Source organism: Odocoileus virginianus, chromosome 9 (assembly GCF_023699985.2).
Source record: "Odocoileus virginianus isolate 20LAN1187 ecotype Illinois chromosome 9, Ovbor_1.2, whole genome shotgun sequence".
In the NCBI taxonomy this organism is placed as follows: Eukaryota; Metazoa; Chordata; class Mammalia; order Artiodactyla; family Cervidae; genus Odocoileus; species Odocoileus virginianus.
The window spans coordinates 25450846-25470026 of NC_069682.1; the positions used below are offsets into that span (position 1 = coordinate 25450846).

The 19181-nt window shown below is 45.2% G+C and overlaps 1 long non-coding RNA gene across 3 annotated transcripts in view; it reads left to right on the plus strand.

Annotated features, from left to right (window-relative positions):
* Positions 1-19181, plus strand: part of LOC139036583 (uncharacterized) — a 78107-nt gene that overhangs the window by 1885 nt on the left and 57041 nt on the right. For all 3 annotated transcript variants that reach the window (XR_011489401.1, XR_011489403.1, XR_011489402.1), the window contains exons 2-3: positions 13787-13922; positions 14834-14903. This is a non-coding gene — a long non-coding RNA (uncharacterized lncRNA). The remainder of the gene's footprint in view (positions 1-13786; positions 13923-14833; positions 14904-19181) is intronic.

Sequence of the window (19181 nt, forward strand, 5' to 3'; positions counted from 1 at the left end):
AATACATTGTTGAAGACAGTGAAGTAAAATGCTTTACTACGACGCCTTTTCGTGCTTCCCTTTAAACCGAGAAGTTGGAAACTCTGACCAATCTTTTCTAGAATGGTTCAGCATTTTCCAAATATATTTCGGGGCAGGAGTGTTTTTCTGTTTTGTTTCGTTTTTTAACCAAAAGGTGCTGTAGGTTCTGTTGTCAGGTTTGTAGGCTACGCAGATGCCTATTTCATTCTTAAAATTTCTGCTTGGCAGTTCCCCAGGGTTTTGATCTAGGTGCAATCTAGGAGACTGGGCTGTTGCAGGCTCCTCGCGGTCTTTTCTCCGTAGCCCTTCGGGAAGTTAGGAAAGAACACAGTAGCCTAGATTCTTTAATGTGATGTGTTGGACTTTTGTCAGAGTGGCATAACCTACTGGTTGACAAACCTAGATTTGCCTCTGAATCGCCTGGGGTAACCCACGTGAGGCACTCCCCAGGCAGCACTCTAGACGTCCAGAATCTGGGAAGGGGGATGAAGACCGCTTAATTCCTCTCATCTCCTTTTAAAATCGATTTTGTGAGTTGTCCGAGGCATTTTGGTATTATGTTTACTTTTTAGCAAAAAAAAAAAAAAAAAAAAAGTCAGAACTGAAAAAAAGATCTTGGGAGATTAGGCGGAAGGTGGCTCACTCAAGAGAGGTGAGTAGGACCCTCTCTGAAGATCCATGTCTCATGCTGAGTTTGGTGTTTCTGCCATAGTCAGCAGAGTTTGGCAGATTTGGTTTTCACAAGCTTAGCTTGTGAAAGAAGGCTGTACCACATTTGGGAGGACATCCTTTCTCTGGCAGAAGGGAAAACAGGGCCACATCTCCAGTGAGGAGGGAATTGTGCAAGTCAGTCATAGACTCGAGGGCATCTGACCCAAAGCTGCAGGAATTCGGACCTAGGAAAAAAATTTCAGATGATTTAGTGTGTGATCAGAAAAAGAAGTGTAAGAAGACCCCCAGATTTCTGGTTTGGGGGAAACAGGGTGAATAGCGAGGCTACTAGTTGAAACAGGAACTATTAGCAGGCAAACAAGTTTGAGGTGAGTTCAGCTTTGGAAATGTTAAATTTTAGGTGCTCACCCGATACACTAGGCAGAAGGTAATTGGTAAAACGAGGTCTGCCACTTGGGGTGGGGGTGGACTCTGAGTTTGAGATGCAAATGTGGGGACCATCAGCATGTAAATGGGGTTTGTAGCCCCGGAAAGGGTTGAGATTAACCAGGAATGAGAGTAGAGGGGTAAAAAAAATGAAAGAGACCTTGGACAGAGCCCTGCAGAGCTTCAAACCTGAATGGCTGGGCGAGCCTGAGGCTGATCCCTGCTTTGTGTGGGAGACGAGCGTTCTCAGAAACCGCTCCTTCCTCCCCAGCCCTTGGGGTTGGACCCCTTTGGCAGCTCCAGAACACCTTGAGTCAAATTCTGCCAAGTGGAGTTTGTGGACTCTTACATAAGCCATGATACCTTGATGTCTCGGGATCAGATAATCCACCAGATCGTTCATCCTTCCCTTCCTTTACCCTAACACAAGCCTCTCTCTGTGCTTCCCCCCATCAGCTTTCTATGAGTCTTCCCCAGGGGGCTCATCAGAGTCACATCCTGTTGGGAACCATCCCCCTGCGGTCCTACCAGCTCCAACTGAACAGATGGTTCTTCTGGGTCACGTTACCTGCTGGAGGCTTGTTACAACTACGAATTTGCCAGCCCCACCCCAAAGATGATATCTATCAGGTGTAATGGGTGGAATTCTGACAAAGATTTTTTGCTTGGCTGAACCTGTAGCGGGTCTCCTGAACTTCCTCCTAGACCCATCCGTGCACTTCCTTGTAAAATCCAGTCTTAGCAAATCTGATCACCCTCAATGTCTGAACAGGGTCCTTGTCCTCCACCGTCACCCAGGCGCTTGATCACCCTGGTCTGCCTTCAGCAAGTGCTTCTAGAGCCGTGCTGTCCAATAAATATGGTAACTACTCTTTACAGTCCCTTTTGAGAGCTTGGAATGTCCCACATGTGATGTGCTCTCTGTGAAAAGCGCACTGGATTTTGAAGACTACAAACAAAAAATGTAAAATAGCTTAATGATTTTTATACTGATTCATCTTGAAATAGAATACTTCTGAAGCCAAATGGAGTCCAGAAATAAACCCACCCATAAATGGACAACTGATTTTTCTTTTAATTAATTTAATGAATTAATTTTGACTGTGTTGGATCTTAGTTGAGGCACTATCTAGTTGTGATGCTCAGGCTTAGATGCCCCACCTGCTGCAATGTGGCATCCCAGTTCCCTGACCAGCGCTCAAACCCAAGTCCCCTCCATTGGAAGGTGCACTTTAAACCACCGGACCACCAGGGAAGTCCGTGAAATAGAATATTATGGATATGTTTGGTTATATAAAATATATTATTCATTTCTTTTTTTTTTTAATGTGGTCATCTGACTATTTAAAGTGACACATGGCTCACAGCTTGTTTCTCCTAGACAGCTCAGCTCTGGGTGATGTCCCAGTCCAGAGCCCCAGACACAGGTGTTCCCATACTTACATGAGTGTTCCACAAACACTTCGAATTGAGCGTGTTCCAGACCAAAGCAATTATTTCTCTTCCAACCCTGCCCACTCCTCCCCACCCCACCAACTCCTCCTCTATTTGGCATCTTGGCGGACAGATGATTATCTGCTGAACTGCTCGTGCCAGAACCCTGGCAGTCATCCCCAGTCTGCACGTGCTGTTATCCATCAGCTCTACCACCTTCATATTGTTCCCGCTTCATCCTGCTTCATATTGCTCCGCTCCCCTCCCACAGTCCCTGTCTCTCTGTTTATTTCTCATCTCTCCCCTCAGCTGTTGTAGAAGTCTCATGTATGGTATTTTTGCTGTGATTTTCACTGATTTCCATTCAGTTCAAAGTGATTTATGCTGTGGGAATGATATTGATCCAAGGCAAACCTGATCGTGTTCCTTCCCTGCTCCAAACCTTTGGATGGTTTATGTGCCTCTGGCTCTGTTTCTGAGTATCAAATTCATTCATGGGTGTGTGTGGATGATTTTAAGGGTACGGGGAGGAACATCTTATATATACATCTTGTACACTGAAAAGACATAACTAACAGATAAAACCTGTGATTTCATGAGCATTATTCTTTAGGATAAAAAGTGTGTCAGAGAAAGTTTTTTTGATTTACTTATTTGTTTATTTTTGGCTGCGCTGGGTCTTCATTGCTGCACATGGAATTTAGTTGTGGCGAGCAGGGGCTACTCTCTAGTTTTGCTGCGGGCTTCTCATTGGGGTGGCTTCTCTCTTGTGAAGCATGGGCTCTAGGGCGAGTGGGCTTCAGTGGTTGCAACCTGAGGGCGCTAGAACCTGGGCTCAGTAGTTGAGGCACACGGGCTTGGCTGCCTTGCAGCTTGTGGAATCTCCCCAGGCCAGGGATTGAACCTGGGTCCCCTGAATTGGCAGGTGGATTCCTAACCATTGGGCCACCAGGAAAGTCCCTAACGTTTTAAAGAAACTGTAGCACAGTCGAAAGTAATGGTATTGGTCAAGTAAATGCATTTCCGATAAATTTCAGACTCAGTAATGGTTAAAAAAAAATCTTCACGACCCAGCTTCTAATGTCCTCTCTAATATAATCTCCAGAAGGTATCCCCTTGCTATTCTTCAGCCATACAACCGTGCCAGGTACTTGCAGGTCTCCAGACCCAGTTTCTCCTTCTCCACATAGCATCTCATCAGGTGCTAGTTCTTTGTTGTACCACCACATCCCCCTCTTCTGGCAAATAAGAACTAAACCTGTAAGACTCTTCTCGGAGAGTCTTCGCTCTCTGAAGAGTTCTCTGGCAGTGCATGGGGAGCCCTACCTATGGAGGCAGCATAATGGTCCCCAGAGTTATCATCCACGTGTGCATATGGTATCTTGGCCAGCAAAAGGGATTTTGCAGAGGTGATTAAAGATTTTTTGGGGTGGGTGAGATTTTCCTGGATTATTTGGATGGACCAGTGTAACACCAGGATCCTGTCAACTTAAAAAATATTCACAACTTAAAAGTTGGGAGTTATGTTTTCTTGGGTAGGAATTTTTAGGACTTCAAGCCCTGGAGGCAGCAACTCAAATAACCCTGAGATAACTGCTCTAAGAGGTGAGGTGGGGGGTGCGGAGCAGCCAGGTTATATAGAAACTTTGCAACAAAGGGCACGTAGTCTGAATGTCAAAAGATTATTGTTGATTAAAGGAAAACCAGACATCCCATGTTAAGGAGTTTAGTGCTTTTCCAAAAAAAAAAAAAAAAAGGAGTTTAGTGCTTTTCTATGTATGGGAAGATATGAGTCTGGACTTAATCATTCCTTCCACATGCACCTCAGCTGTCTGGGGCCAGTATCCTGTTTTTTCACATCCTGAGTTTCCTCAGGGCTCACTGTAGGGAGTGGCTGCAGACTAATGGCTAAACTAGATGGCAGGTGTTCTTTCTTTCCAGAATTTCTTCAGGGCTCACCAGCTCACACCAGAGGGCTGCAGTTGCTGATGCCTGTGACATCCTTTGTTTACTGATATGGAAGGAAATGTTCCATTTCTCAGTAGTGTTATCATCCCTATTTTATACTTGAGGAAATTGAGACACAGAGAAGGTAAGCAACTTGTCCAGAGTTACAATGGTGAAAAGTGGAGGACTTGGATTAGAACCTGGGCTGTCTGTCTCCCAAGTCCACACTCAAAGATGCAGGCATTCAGTGAGTGAGTGGCTGAGAAAGAGCCCACTTCTGTGCTCCCCCTGAAATAGCAGGATGGGTTTACTCTCCTGCCGCTGTCTCCTCCCCCAGGTTGGGCATTACACATCTGAGTTAGCCGCACACACAGAGGCCTGACTGAAAGGGTGGCAGTTGGCCGTACCATGGTTGAGGCCACAGAGATGACTGACATATTATCCCTTACCCTCCACTCTTGACAGGACCTAGGTACACTCAGGTATTTAGGAAGGACACCTCATTCTCCCCTCTTCCTCCCTCTCAATCCAGGTCAGGACTTAAGATTCACTAAGATCTCCTCTGAGATCTAATGCCTGATGATTTGAGGTGCAGTTGATGTAATAGAGTACACAATAAATGTAATGCATTTGGGTCATCCTGAAACCATCTCCCTTCCCCCACCCACAATCCGTGGAAAAACTGCCATTAACAAAACCATTCCCTGGTGCCAAAAATGTTGAGGACTGCTGCACTCAACCGTCACCTGCTTCCCCAGCAGATGACAGGAGATTTCCTTCCAGGTCCTTCACTGCCTGCAGACCTGTCTTTGCAGTCCTAGACTTCTCTGCGAGCAGGGCTCAGGGCCCGGGGGCAAGTATGACAGTCCTACTGAAGGCAGTCTGCTATGGGGGGTGAGGGGGGCAGAAATTCAGATCCAGAAGCAAGAGTGCCAGAAGTAATAGGTTCAGAGCCTAGAAAGGATAGATAGAGCCTTGGCAGCCCAGGTGGGAAAGCAACTTAGGAGTCTGTGCCTGGAACCACTCATTGTTGGCCCCCTCACACCCAGCATCCTAGGGGAGTGGTTCTAGAAAGGAGCATGATTCCTAAGGCAGATTTTAGGCTGCATCCTGATATTTTGGCGGCCCTCCCTATTTCCCCTGGGGCTTCCCTGGTGGCTCAGTGGTAAGTAATCCACCTGTCAAGACTCGGGTTCAGTCCCTGGATTGTGAAGATAAAGGAAAGGCCAACCCATTCCAGTATTCTTGCCTGGGAAATTCCATAGACAGAAGAGCCTGGTGGGCTAGAGTCTACACGGTCGCAAAGAGTCAGACACAATTTAGCGACTAAACAACTCTGGTCCCCTTAGGCCCCTCTCTAAGCTTACTCCTGTTGTCCTGTACAGATATGAGAGTTGGACCGTATAGAAGCCTGAGTACCGGAGAATTGATGCTTTCGAATTGTGATGCTGAGAAGACTCTTGAGAGTCCCTAGGATAGCAAGGAGATCAAACTAGTCAATCCTAAAGGAAATCAATCCTGACTATTCATTGGAAGGACTGATGCTAAAGCTGAAGTTCCAATACTTTGGCCACCTGATGCGAAGAGCAAACTCATCAGAAAAGACTCTAATGCTGGGAAAGATTGAGTGCAGGAGGAGAAGGGGGCAGAGAGGATAAGATGGTTAGATCGCATCACTGGCTCAATGGACATGAGTTTGAACAAGCTCCAGGAGATAGTGAAGGACAGGGAAGCCTGGCATGCTACAGTCCACAGGGTAGAAAAGCATTGGGCACAACGTAGCAACTGAACAACAACAACTTGAAACTACAGAGCAAGGCTCCAGATTCCTGTCTATGTAAGAGAAATTGGCTCCTTTTTTTACACTGTGAATGTTTCCAGTGATCCAAATCCTCCCAAAACAGGGAAACAGCTTAGAGGCCAATCTTTTTTTTTTCTTGCATGACATAAACATACTTTCTTCTTATTTTTAAATATCACTTCTCTCATTTCACCATTCTTGCCTAAAACGTCAGGTCAACAACAAGCCTTACTTTCGAGCAGCTGCTAGTTTGCAGGCCCTGATGCTCAGTATAGAACACTGTGAATAGGTCAAGATCCCAGTCAGTGACAGAGAAATGCTGTAATGCCAAGCGTGAAGTCAAGGTCTCAGGGAGGTTTTGTGTTTTTTTTTTTGAGGAGCAGGAATCTATGAACCTTCTGAAATTGTGTGGAAAATTCTGTCTACTCGTGCATTTCTGGAAAGAGAGTTCCTAGCTTCTGTCAGCTTCCCAGCTATGATAATAGCTTTTATCATATTCCCAAACTGGGTAATATGGTGACAAGTGCTGTGGGAGAACAGAATTTGAAGGAAAAAGTGGAAGTATAGGGAGTGCATTGTTATTCCATTAATTCATTAATGCTACTGTCCTTACAAATAATCATCAATTATTTTCTTCAGGGGTCTTTTACAATCTTCAGTAAAAGATTTTATTGTTAGTCTTTTGGGCAAGAAAAAAAATCACATGAAATTTAAGTCATGGTGTTTGACTTCAGAAGGAGTGATTTTTTTTTTTTTAATTTTTATTGGAGTACAGTGGCTTTACAATGTTGTGCTCGTGTCTGCTGCACGGCAAAGTGAATCAATGGTATGTTTATATAGACCAGCTCTTTTCTGAATTTGCTTCCCACTTAGGTCACTGAATTGGTTATTTCTAAAGGAAAGGATCTCCTTGGAATGGACCATAGTTAGCAAGTCCCCTGCAAGCTCCCTCCCCTAATCAAGCCTGGGACTCCCCCCTGAGACCTGCTTTTTGCAGCATCTCCGTGCATGGCTCTGAGTGGTGGGTCCAGCAGGGTACTCTCCACTGAACTACAACTAACACTATTTTGCTTTCTGAAATTCTGGCTTTGTACCTCTCCAAACGTACCCACACTCCCCAAAATCCCACTGTGCTGTGGACTTATCCCTGGCGAATCCCCCTTTTCCTCAGCACAAAAGTGATGAATCTGGTGCTATATAAAATGAAGATTTTATCATTTGCACTCAGAGAGTAGCAAAAGTTACAAAATTAGTTAGGTTTTCCCTTTGTCTCTTTGATACAGGAGTGATAACTAGGGGTGACAGGGGAGAAAGCCAGTTTATTTTCCTCAATTATATTTTAACATCTCTGTCTCTTCCTGCCTTCACTCACTAAAATGAGTGAGGTTTTGCACACAATTTCCAAAAATGCATAGACTACTCCCCACCTCCCTCAAATCCTGAGACCCAGAGAGCTAGCCCCTCCAGATTCATTGTCAGCTCCTCCCTCGACCCTTCCATTCCCACTTCGGTCAAGGAAAACTGCTCTTGCCTTTTGGCCAGGGATCCTAACCCAACCATTTCTAGCTTCCTGTCCTTCAGGAGTTGGTTCTGCAACCTAATAAAGGGGGCATTTCTTCCCTTTTTTCCCCCCATTTTTTCTGAATGATATATAATTGGTTCTCTCCCCAACCCCACCACTGCCCCCGCGGCTAAGACCCTCTCCTCTTCCAGGGATCATATTGTAATGAACAATAAGTGTGAGAAGCCTGATCCCCCCATAGTATTTGGTGGGGGAGGAGGAAACAGGGAGAGGTCAGGAGGGGAAGAAGCAGAGAAGGCAGGTAGAGAGGTTGTGTCTGTGAGGACAGAAGTTTCAGGCTTACTGTCTATTTCCTGCTGTCAGAACTGTTTAAATAAAAATTGGCTCCATGGTGGTCCAGTGGCTAAGACTCTGTGCTCCCACTGCAGGGGGCTTGGGCTCAATCCCTGGTCGGGGAACTAGGTCCCACATGCTGCAATTAAGAGTTCTCATACCACAACTAAGACCCAGTGCAGCCAAATTAAAAAAAAAAAGGGGGCTCCAGAACCAAGCCCTCCGTGAACTGAAGTTCACTGTTCTGCCAGCAAAGGAGCAGCTATTATTAACATTCTTTGTTCTCCACATTTAATTCATGGCCAGCTTTGCCCTTCGCCCCCAGACACACCATATTCCCTAATTATCTCCTCTGGTCAGAGGCCGCTTGGGAAAAGATTGAGTTCTTCCCACCTGAGGGTTCCTCTCCATGTCCAGCATTTGCTCTGTGCTGAAGCATGCAAGGCCCAGGCCCGGGCTCAGGAGTGCACCTGGGCTCGGGACCTCCAGAGGCAGAACTAGACAGATGGGATACAAGGGCGGAATAATAAATAATGCCGGAGACAGGTTCGGTTTGAGTTTGAGCCTCTCAGGGTACCCCCACCTGGAATGCAGGGGCCGTGTCCGATTTGGGATGAAGTTCGGGTTGGCTCTCCTTGGCCTCTGGCTGCGATGGTACTGTTTCTAGGGGAGTGAGCGGCATCTTTCCTTTTCCCGGCTTAGCAGGCAGTCCAAGCAACATGTGGGGAGTTGGACTGGATGAACCTTAAGATCTTTTTCCACCTGGAGGTTCAGTGATTCCTTTAAGGTGCGTGAATTGTCAGCACCCCTGACAATTTGTTGCTGATGGTGATTATTTATTTATTGATTGATTAATGGTGATTATTTCCTTTGCTGGGTCTGCATTGTCAGGCGGATTCTTTCCCCCCTTGCCACTAGGTATATATGATAAATACATAAAGACAAGGATGAGAAAGAGTCAGGCCAAATGACCCATGGCAGGGAGAGGAGGAAAGTCTGAGGAGGTGGCTACAGTAGAATTCTACCTGTGATATTTATCTGAAGAAAGATCTAGGGGATTCCCTGGTGGTCCAGTGGTTAGAATTGCCAGTTTTTCACTGCTGTATCGAGAGTTCAATCCCTGGTGGGGGAACTAAGATCCTGCAAGTCACATGGTGCAGCCAAATTAAAAAAAAAAAAAAAAAAAAACTAAGAAAACTCAATAAAGGTTAAACAAAATAGATGTTACACCCATCTCAATATTCTTCCGTCTGGTTAGGGGAGGAAGGAGAGGGTGAGATGTACGGAGAAAGTAACATGGAAACTTACATTGCCCTATGTAAAATAGATAGCCAATGGGAATTTGTTGTATGTCTCGGGGAACTCTGTGACAACCTCGAGGGGTGCAACAGGAAGGGAGGTAGGAGGGAGGTTCAGAGGGAGGGGACACATGTATACCTATGGCTGATTATGCTAATATTTGGGAGAAAACAGCAAAATTCTGTAAAGCAATTATCCTTCAATCAAAAAATAAATTTTAAAAATTCTTCCGTCTGAAGACCAGGGCAGTCTCTCCCTCTGTGATAGGGCTATATGGGTCATGTGCTCTCTGGCCTTGCATTTGTTTAGGGCCAAGCTTCACCATGTATTTCTGGAGGTCCTCTTACGTCTCAGGCATGTTCCTAGGTGATAGGAGCTCCGTGATGAACAGGACAGACGTGGCTCCTACTCTCAGATAGCGTTTTCCTCCCAGGGATGCTCTTGCATGACGTTTTTCACTGGGCCAGCAGCATCAGCCTTACCTCAGAACTTACTGGAAATGCAGATCTGGGGTCCCTACCCAGACCTGTAAACTCAGGATGCTATGGGGGTGGGGCCCCAAAGGGGTCACTTTCACAAGCCCTCCAGGTGATTCTGGTGCACCCTCAAATGTGGGAACCACTGCTCTTGTATGAAAAAGAGAATGCCCTCTCCTTTTTATACCCAATTTGGGAGGGGGGAAGGGGGTGTCCCTCCAAAAGTTGCCTGCGTCCCAAAGTGTTCCAGAGGTGAAGAGAACACTGTTGGATCCTGCGTGCAGCCCTTTCAGCACGCTTGCATACACCACCCCAGTTCTGCTGTCACCCTGTTCTGGGGCCCACTGCTCTGGGGCGCTTGGAGCCCTCCCCCCACCCCTCCCTCAGGCTGGGCCTCAGGACTGTGCCAGGTCGTCAGATCAGACTCTTTCCAAGTCAGACTCATCCTCCAAGGAGCCTGCCTCCAAGCTGCTCGCACCAGGTCCAATGTCTGTGTGTGTCCAAGCTCCTGGGGCAGATTGAGTTCAAGTCATTTTCCCAAAAGTACTACAACTCCCATGGGAAAGTGGGGCACAGTTGTATACCTGGGTACGGGGGGTGGGCTGTGATCCACCCGCCCCATGACACTCTACCCCAGCTTCCACCTGGTCAAGATATCCTCCTTAGTTTGGCACTTAAGACCCTCAGTGAACTGACCCTATCTACGTTTCTCTCTCTCCCTTCTGAAAGGTGACTGTGGAAAAAACGTACTTGTCCTTGCTCATAGAAGATAGTCACACTTTCTGTCTCAGAGGCTTGTATTTTATTTTATTTGTATTTCTTCTGTCTGAAGTAGTTTCTGTATATGACAACTCCACTGTTCCCACCTCAGCCCCATCCATGCTTATCATTTCAGATCAGTCTCAAATGCCATTCCCTCCCTCTCTAGCTGGGGGCAGTTGCTTCTTCCTTTGTGTTTGCCTTGTCCAAGGCTTTATCGGCTTCCGTAACCTGTCATTTATCTCTCGCATTTCATCCTGTATTCCAGTGTTTTTTGTGTCTGTCGTATTAAGTCATGAATCTCTTGGACATCTTAGTCAAGAAAATTCTTTAATGATGCTGAGCATACTTCCAAGCTCAAGTGATATCAGTAAAGGTATTGTTCCAGTGTCTGAGACATGGTCTTCTGTCCTCAAATTACTGTAAGTTTAGAGAGGAAGATGGATATTTTGTTTATGCAAGGCGACTGAGCTCAGGACAGGGTGATGTGTTTGCCTGGAGGAGAGAAAGGCGAATTCTGCTTGCGAAGGCCTCGGAGGTGGGAAGGGTTTACGGAGAAGGTAGTACTGGAAGCTGTTGGAGGGAGGCGTTCTCATTACAAGAAAGTGTAAGAGAGACATCCCTGGTGGTCCAGTGGCTCAGGCTCTGCGCTCCAAATGCAGGGGGCCCGGGCTCAATCCCTGGTCAGGGAACTAGATCCCACATGCTGCACGCAACTAAAGAGCCTTCCTGCCACAAATAAGACTCCTGTGCAGCCAAACAAGTAAATAAGTATTTTAAAAATATGTATTTAAAAGAAGGACTTTCTGGCAGTCCAGTGGTTAAGACTGTACTTCCAGTGGGGGCATGGGTTTGATTCCTGGACGGGAAACCAAGATCCTGCATGCCAAGTGGTGCAGCCAAGAAATAAATAAAAATAAATTTAAGAAGTTTTTTAAAAAAGAAAGTGTAAGAGGATGAGAGACTGAGATGGGGCAAAGACACCCTCTCCTGTTTTCTGAGAGAAAAAGACAAAAAGGTATAGACAGTAAAGAAAAGTAGGTACAGTTGCACAGAAGCCAAGGGACGCGTTTGTTCTATAGGAATAGAGTTAGAATCAGCACCAGAAGTGAAGTGGAGAGATGCCCTTGATATAAGGTCATCGTTACTGCCAGCCTTATTCAGGAACCGCAAGAGGTACATGATCCTGAGAGCAAACCACCACTCAAGAGCTCTCATGGAAACTGAAGACACCTCTTTGAGTTTCAGGCTTGGTTACTATTTGAACTTCCTCATTTGGATGATTTAGGATGGTGTTTTTCAGCCAGGGGAACTGTGTTGTTATTCAGTCTCTCAGCCGCGTCCGACTCTTTGCGACCCCATGGACTGCAGCACACCAGGCTACTTTGTCCTTCACTGTCTCCCGAGTTTGCTCAAACTCATGTCCATTGAGTTGGTGATGCCATCCAACCATCTCATCCTCTGTCATCCCCTTCTCCTGCCTTCCATCTTTCCCAGTATGAAGGTCTTTTCCAATGACTTGGCTCTTTGCATCAGGTGGCCAAAGTACTGACGCTTCAGCGTCAGCATCAGTCCTTCCAATGAATATTCAGGATTGATTTCGTTTAAGATTGACTGGTTTGATCTCCTTGAAGTCCAAAGGACTTTCAAGAGTCTTCTCCAGCACCACGGCTCTGCCTCTGCCTTCTTTATGGTCAAGCTCTCACATCCGTACATGGCTCCTGGAAAGACCATAGCCTTTACTGTATGGAATTTTGTTGGCAAAGTGATGTCTTTGCCTTTAAACACACTGTGCTGTGCTGTGCTAAAACGCCTTAGTCGTGTCCAACTCTTTGCGACCCTATGGACTGTAGCCCACCAGGCTCCTCTGTCCATGGGGATTCTCCAGGCAAGAGTACTGGAATGGGTTGCCGTGCCCTTCTCCAGGGGATCCTCCTGACTCAGGGATCGAACCTGTGGCCCTTATGTCTCCTGCACTGGCAGGCAGGTTCTTTACCACTAGCGCCAACTGGGAAGCCCTTTTAACACACTCAGTTCAGTTCAGCCACTCAGTAGTGTCCTACTCTTTGCAACCCCGTGGACTGCAAGACTCCAGGCTTCCCTGTCCATCACCAACTCCTGGAGCTTGCTCAAACTCATGTCCGAGTCAGTGATGCCATCCAACCATCTCATCCTCTGTCGTCTCCTTCTCCTCCTGCCTTCCATCTTTCCCAGCAACAGGGTCTTTTCCAATGAATCAGTTCTTTGCATCAGGTGGCCAAAGTATTGCAGTTTCAGCTTCAGCCTCAGTCCTTCCAATGAATATTCAGGGTTGATTTCTTTTAGGATTAACTGGTTTGATCTCCTTGCAGTTCAAGGGACTCTGAAGAGTCTTCTCCAACACCACAGTTCAAAAGCGTCAATTCTTCAGCATTCAGCTTTCTTTATAGTCCAACTCTCACATGACTACTGGAAAAGCCATAGCTTTGACTAGACAGACCTTTGTTGGCAAAGTAATGTCTCTACTTTTTAATATGCTGTCTAGGTTGGCCATAGCTTTTCTTCCAAGGAGCAAGCGTCTTTTAATTTCATGGCTACAGTCACCATCTGCAGTGATTTTGGAGCCCCCAAAATGAAGTCTGTCACCATTTTCATTGTTTCCCTATCTATTTGCCATGAGGTGATGGGACTGGATGCCATGATCTTAGTTTTCTGACACCAGAAAAACTAACTCTTAGTTTTCTGACATCTAGTTTTTTAACACACTGCTGCTGCTGCTGCTAAGTCGTTTCAGTCGTGTCCGACTCTGTGCGACCCCATAGATAGCACCACGCTCCCCCGTCCCTGGGATTCTCCAGGCAAGAACACTGGAGTGGGTTGCCATTTCCTTCTCCAGTGTGTGAAAGTGAAAAGTGAAAGTGAAGTCGCTCAGTCGTGTCCGACTCTTAGCGACCCCATGGATTGCAGCCCACCAGGCTCCTCCGTCCATGGGATTTTCCAGGCAAGAGTAACACACTAGATATATTTAAAAGATTTTTTTCTCCCTTTAGAAAGAGTCTATAGTAATTAAGTTGAGAAGTGTTGAATGATCATTTCCTCCTGCTGTGTTTCATGCAGAATCTCCTTCTGGCCAGTAGGAGGCAGCATAACCTAATGGTCTGAGTCAGGATCGTTGCTCCAGTGGGCTCTGGCCCAGGGAAGGAGGCTGTGGATGGTTCTGTACTTACATTTCCTTCTCTGCATCCTGAGAAAGGTAGGAATTAATAATAATTAATTAACAGCCAAGCATCTTCAAAATGTTAAATGATGTGGGCATGCAGGTCATCATTGCAGGAATCAAGGCTGAATAGAACACCAGTCTCACCAATGTGGCCCTGAAATCTGAAAAACTCAAAGATTTTTACAAGGGAGTCTTGTTTCTATTTCTGCAAATGGAAACTCTACTATGTAAATTCACAAAAGACATGGATGCCCAGTATGTAGCTATAACTAAACTAAAATAAGTATTACAGCCAACTTCTACCTATAGGTATGAAAAAATGGAAAAGCAAGGGTTTTCTGGCCATATGCTCTAAAATTGTTTAAAATGATTATATTACTTTTGATTGTATTAAAGCAGTCATTTGTCTATTGCAAACACTGTATATTACTACCTGCAAGAGCTGAAATATTAGGTCTGATGTATTTGCAAGTCTTTCCACTTCCCAGAGGCAGCAAAGCATAGTGGAGATGCATACCAGCCTTTCCCTCCAGCTGTGTGACCTCAGAGAGTTGGTCCAACCTCTCTGCTCTTCCCAGCACCTATGAAACTGTACTGTCATGATAGTACCAACTGGCTAAGCATATTGGTGAGCATGAAATAAGAGCCTGGCACATAGTGGACACTCAGTAAAATATTCAAGATGTTATTAGTACCTGGATGTTTGGTCCCTAATCTAGACTATGATGTGGGGCATTGAGTTAAATACCTTCCAATGTCAAGTTCTATGATTCCATGGGATATGGTGAAATGATAAAATGGACTTTTGTTTCAGTTTTGCTAAAACCATCCTCACATTGAACACGAACAGGAAAGTTACTCTGCTGATCTTGACCCTGTTAAGGTTGTCAGGATCACGAGCTACATTCTCAAAACACCTCAATTGCTTTTCTCACCCCCCACAGGTTAGTATCTTGGAGGCAGGTCTCTGAGCTGAACACTGCAGCTACTGCCGTTCACTCAGCAGGACTCTAAGTAAGTATCTTGAGGGAATTAATGGACATGATCATGTTTGGGGGGACCCATGAAGGAGAATCAACATGTAACTAGAGCAAGATGCCATGTGAAAAATGGCTATATGGTCATGTGTGCTTGGAAACCCTGCTTACCACAGTCTCCTCCTAGAGATTTCCCCACTGTAGTGTGGAAACTCTGTCCATCAGAAATGGAATGCGAGCCACAGGTGTAGTTTAAAATTTTCTAGCAGCCACGTTAAAAAAGTGAAAAAGGAACACATGAAACTGATCTTATTTACCCTTTTCTTTTTCCTTTTCAGCCACACCCAGTGGCTTGCCAGATCTTAGTTCCCCGACCAGGGATTGAACACAGGCCCCCGGCCTTGGCAGCACCACGTCCTCACTGCCGGACTGCCAGGGAAGTCCCTGAAATAGATTTTAATGATATATCTTATGGAACCCAATTTACCCAAACTATAACCAATATTTTTAAATTATCTCCCTAAATCTTTGATAGCTGGCGTGTATTTTACAGCTAGTGCACGTCTCAGTTTGGATTAGTCATGTCTCACGTGCTCTGGGCCTCATGAAGCCAGCAGCTACGCGATGGGATGGCTCAGGCTCCAAGAATCTATGCTTGGAGGGAATCCCAATATAACCTGAAAAGGCCCCGTGGAGTGACAGGGGAGATAATGGAAAAGAATAGAAGGTGCATTTACGTTAACTTAAAAGCAAAGATCTTGGGAGACAGTCTGTCCTGAAAAGGCCTAAATAACATAAGTAGGGTTTAAAATTTCTTATTGTATGTTAATGACCAGTATCAGCATTTCCCCTAAAACCCCTGGCAGAGACTAACAGAGACACTTGTGGTCCAGGCAGAGATGGGCAGAAGCACCTGTAGTCCAGTCCAGGAGATGATATGGTCTTGTGTTTATTGACTGTTTGAATTCTTATTTAATCTTGCGTTTCTCTGCTCCTGGGTGTCTACAGGTTGAGGCTGTGTGGTGTTGGACAATTTTTTAAAAATCTGCAAACCATGTACCTTAGCAGCAACCACTTCTCAAACTCTTTGGCAAGAGACAACTTTTGCTCTGTGTCTCATCCCACTTTTCTGGTCCCAACCTTTCCACTGTGTCTGTGCGCTGGCCTTCTCTTCACTCCCCAGCCTGACTCCCCCACCTTCGTCTCATCTTCCAGCCAGCTTTCTTCCCCCAGATGGAAGAAGCCACAAATTGAAATATTTGGTCCCCTCCTGACCTGCTGTGAAATACTTCCTCTCACATACCTCTGTTAAAAACGTTTTAAGATCCCACATATTAATCAATGTGATTCTTTATCAGCATCACATAATTGTGCCATGAACCGCAGCCATAAGTCAAAAGACCTTCTCTAAACTTTCAGTGATTGCTCTGGACAGTTTTGTAGGAGGGAAGATGGGAGACATTTAATCAGACTGGAGTCTTTCAGGAGAGCATCCAACCTACCTCAGGACTCATCCAAAGGCCGTTTGCTTTTCCGTCCCAAGCATTTCGCTAGATCCAAGGTCTGTTAACAATTTGAAAGTCAAACCCCTGTCTCGGGTTACGGCATGGGTATCTCCTTTTGTTGTGTGGGATCAGACACCCAATCCCAGCTGGTAGATCCCCCAAGGATGCTCCTTCCGCACGAAGCTCCAAAACTACCTTCTCAAGTGGGCAGCGCCACGTAACCACACTGGCCATCCGATCGCCCCTCCTGGAAGGCAGCAGACATCTGCCAGGATCCCTGGACCGTGTTTTATATAAACAAGCCCAGCTCACTCTATCATTTGGAGACGTGTGTGCAGAGACAGGCAATTGCCTTGGGACCACATGCTTTTGATAATCTTTTGGCAAGTGAGCACTTCCCCAAGCCAGGATTTGTCATCTTTTCTCTTTCTTAGCGGTGAGAGAATAGATACATGCTTTGTTGGTTCCACTTTTTTGAAAGTCACTGGTCTGTTTTTTGCTGCCTGACTTTCAAGGCTAAGAATGTCAATTTTGGTTACTTTCCATCCCTCAGTGGAGGTTACTTCCCTTCTTCAGTTGGAGAGGAAAGATGACTTAAAATGACCAAGATGGAAAGAAATTTAGGGCAAAGCGCCCATTTTCCTGTCTGGGTCTATCTACTCCACCAGCCTGGGACGCCTGCCACTTCCTGCTGCTTCACCCTCACCCCCAGCTAAGGTGTGTGCTCAGAAGCTGATAAAGGTGATTTATACCCTATATCATGAAATTCATGCATTTTAAGTAGTTACTCTATTCCAAAATTGTGCAACCATTACCACTAATTGCAGAATGTTTTCATCACCCCCTAAAAGAAACTTGATGTCCTTTAGCCATCATTCCCTTCACCACCATCACTAATCTACATTCTGTCTCTAGAGATATGCCTCTTCTGGACATTTCCTATAAAAGGAATCCTACAGTATGTGAGTTTCGTGTCTGACTTTTTTCACATAAAACAGTGGTCCCCAACCTTCTTGGCACCAGGGACTGGTTTCATGGAAGACAATTTTTGCACAGATGAGGCGGGTGGTGGTGGGGGGATGATTTCAGAATGGTTCAAGCACATTACATTTATTGTACACTTTATTGTTATTACACTGTGATATATAATGAAAGAACCATGCAGTTCATCATGGTTGTGCAGAATCAGATCATCAGGCATTAGATTCTCATAAGGATCTTGCAAGTTAGATCCTTCACATGCTCAATTCACAGTAGGGTTCACACTCCTTTGAGAATCTAATACCTCTGATGATCTGACAGGAGGCAGAGCTCAGGTGGTAATGTGAGTGATGGGGAGTGACTCTAAGTAGAGATGAAGTTTCACTCGCTTGCCCTCTGCTCACCTCCTTCCAGTTCCTAAGAGGTCATGGATCGGTACTGGTCTGTGGCCCAGGAGTTGGGGACCCCTGACTTAGAAGAATGTTTTCAAGGTTCATCCATGTGTGTAACATGAATCAGCACTTCATTCCTTCTTATGGCTGAAGAGTATTCTGTGCTCCTCACTTGGTTTATCCATTCATCAGTTGATGTACATTTCTGTTGTTTCCACCTTTGGGCTAATATTAATAATACTGTGGTGAACATTCCTGTACAGGTTTTTATAATATAAATGTTTTCATTTCTCTTGGTTATATACTTTGCAGTGGAATTGCTGGGTCACATGGGAACTCTATGGTTAACTTTCTGAGAAACTGCCAAACTGTTCTCCAAAGTGGCTGCACCATTTCACATTCCCACCAACACCCGAGGATGCCATCTCTCCACATCCACATCCTGGTTATCTACTGCCTTTTTGGTCATGGCTATCTTTGTGGATGTGAAGTTCTAGCTCATTGTGGTTTTCATTTGCATTTCTCTAATAGCTAATGATGTTGAACATCTTCTCAGGTGTTTATTGACCATTTGTACATTTTCCGAGAAATGTCTTTTCACATCCTTGGCTCATTTTCCAAACAGTTGGGTTATTTGTCTTTTCATTGTTCAGCTGTAAGAGGTTTTGGTTTTTCTTAGATTTTCTTTTTTGATTTAGGCCATTTTTGAAGTCTTTATTAAATTTGTTATAACACTGCTTCTGTTTTATGTTTTGGTTTTTTGGTTGAGAGGCATGAGGGATCTTAGCTTCCCAACCAGGCAGTTCAATCCCTGGAAGGGACTGGAAGGCAAAATCCTAACCACTGGACCACCAGGAAAGTCCCTAGAGTTCTTAATGTATTTTGGATACTAGACCCTTAACTGATAGAAGATTTGGAAATTTTTTTCCCCCATTTTGCAGATCACTTTTTCACTTTCTGGATAGCTTTCTTTGAGGCAAAATTTTTTTTAATTTGGATGAAGCCTGATGTATCTATTTTTTTAAATCTGGTGCCTGTGTATAAGATACTTTTTAGGCTATGTCACCTCTTTGAGTGTACTTACATTTTAAATTTTAGCTTTAGTTATAGACTGTCATTCTCTGCCTTTTGGTAAAATAACAGAAGCCCAAGAATCAAGTAGGCAAGGATTCTGAGGGCCAGGAGGTCACTCAGATTACTTGCATGTTAGAAAGCACTTGGTCATAGCTTAATACTGAGACAGGTATCTCAGTGAGTATGTGTGTCTGCGCGTGCAAACTGGCATTGCATGAGGGCCTGATAGATATAACATAGGATTAAAGAGAGTCGACTCGCAGACTCGGGTTGAAAATTGAGGGTGAGAACACCACCTCTCACACATGTGTGGTTTACCCAATGCTGATTCTTCCCAGTCCAAGGTGGAGATGACTTCTCTAA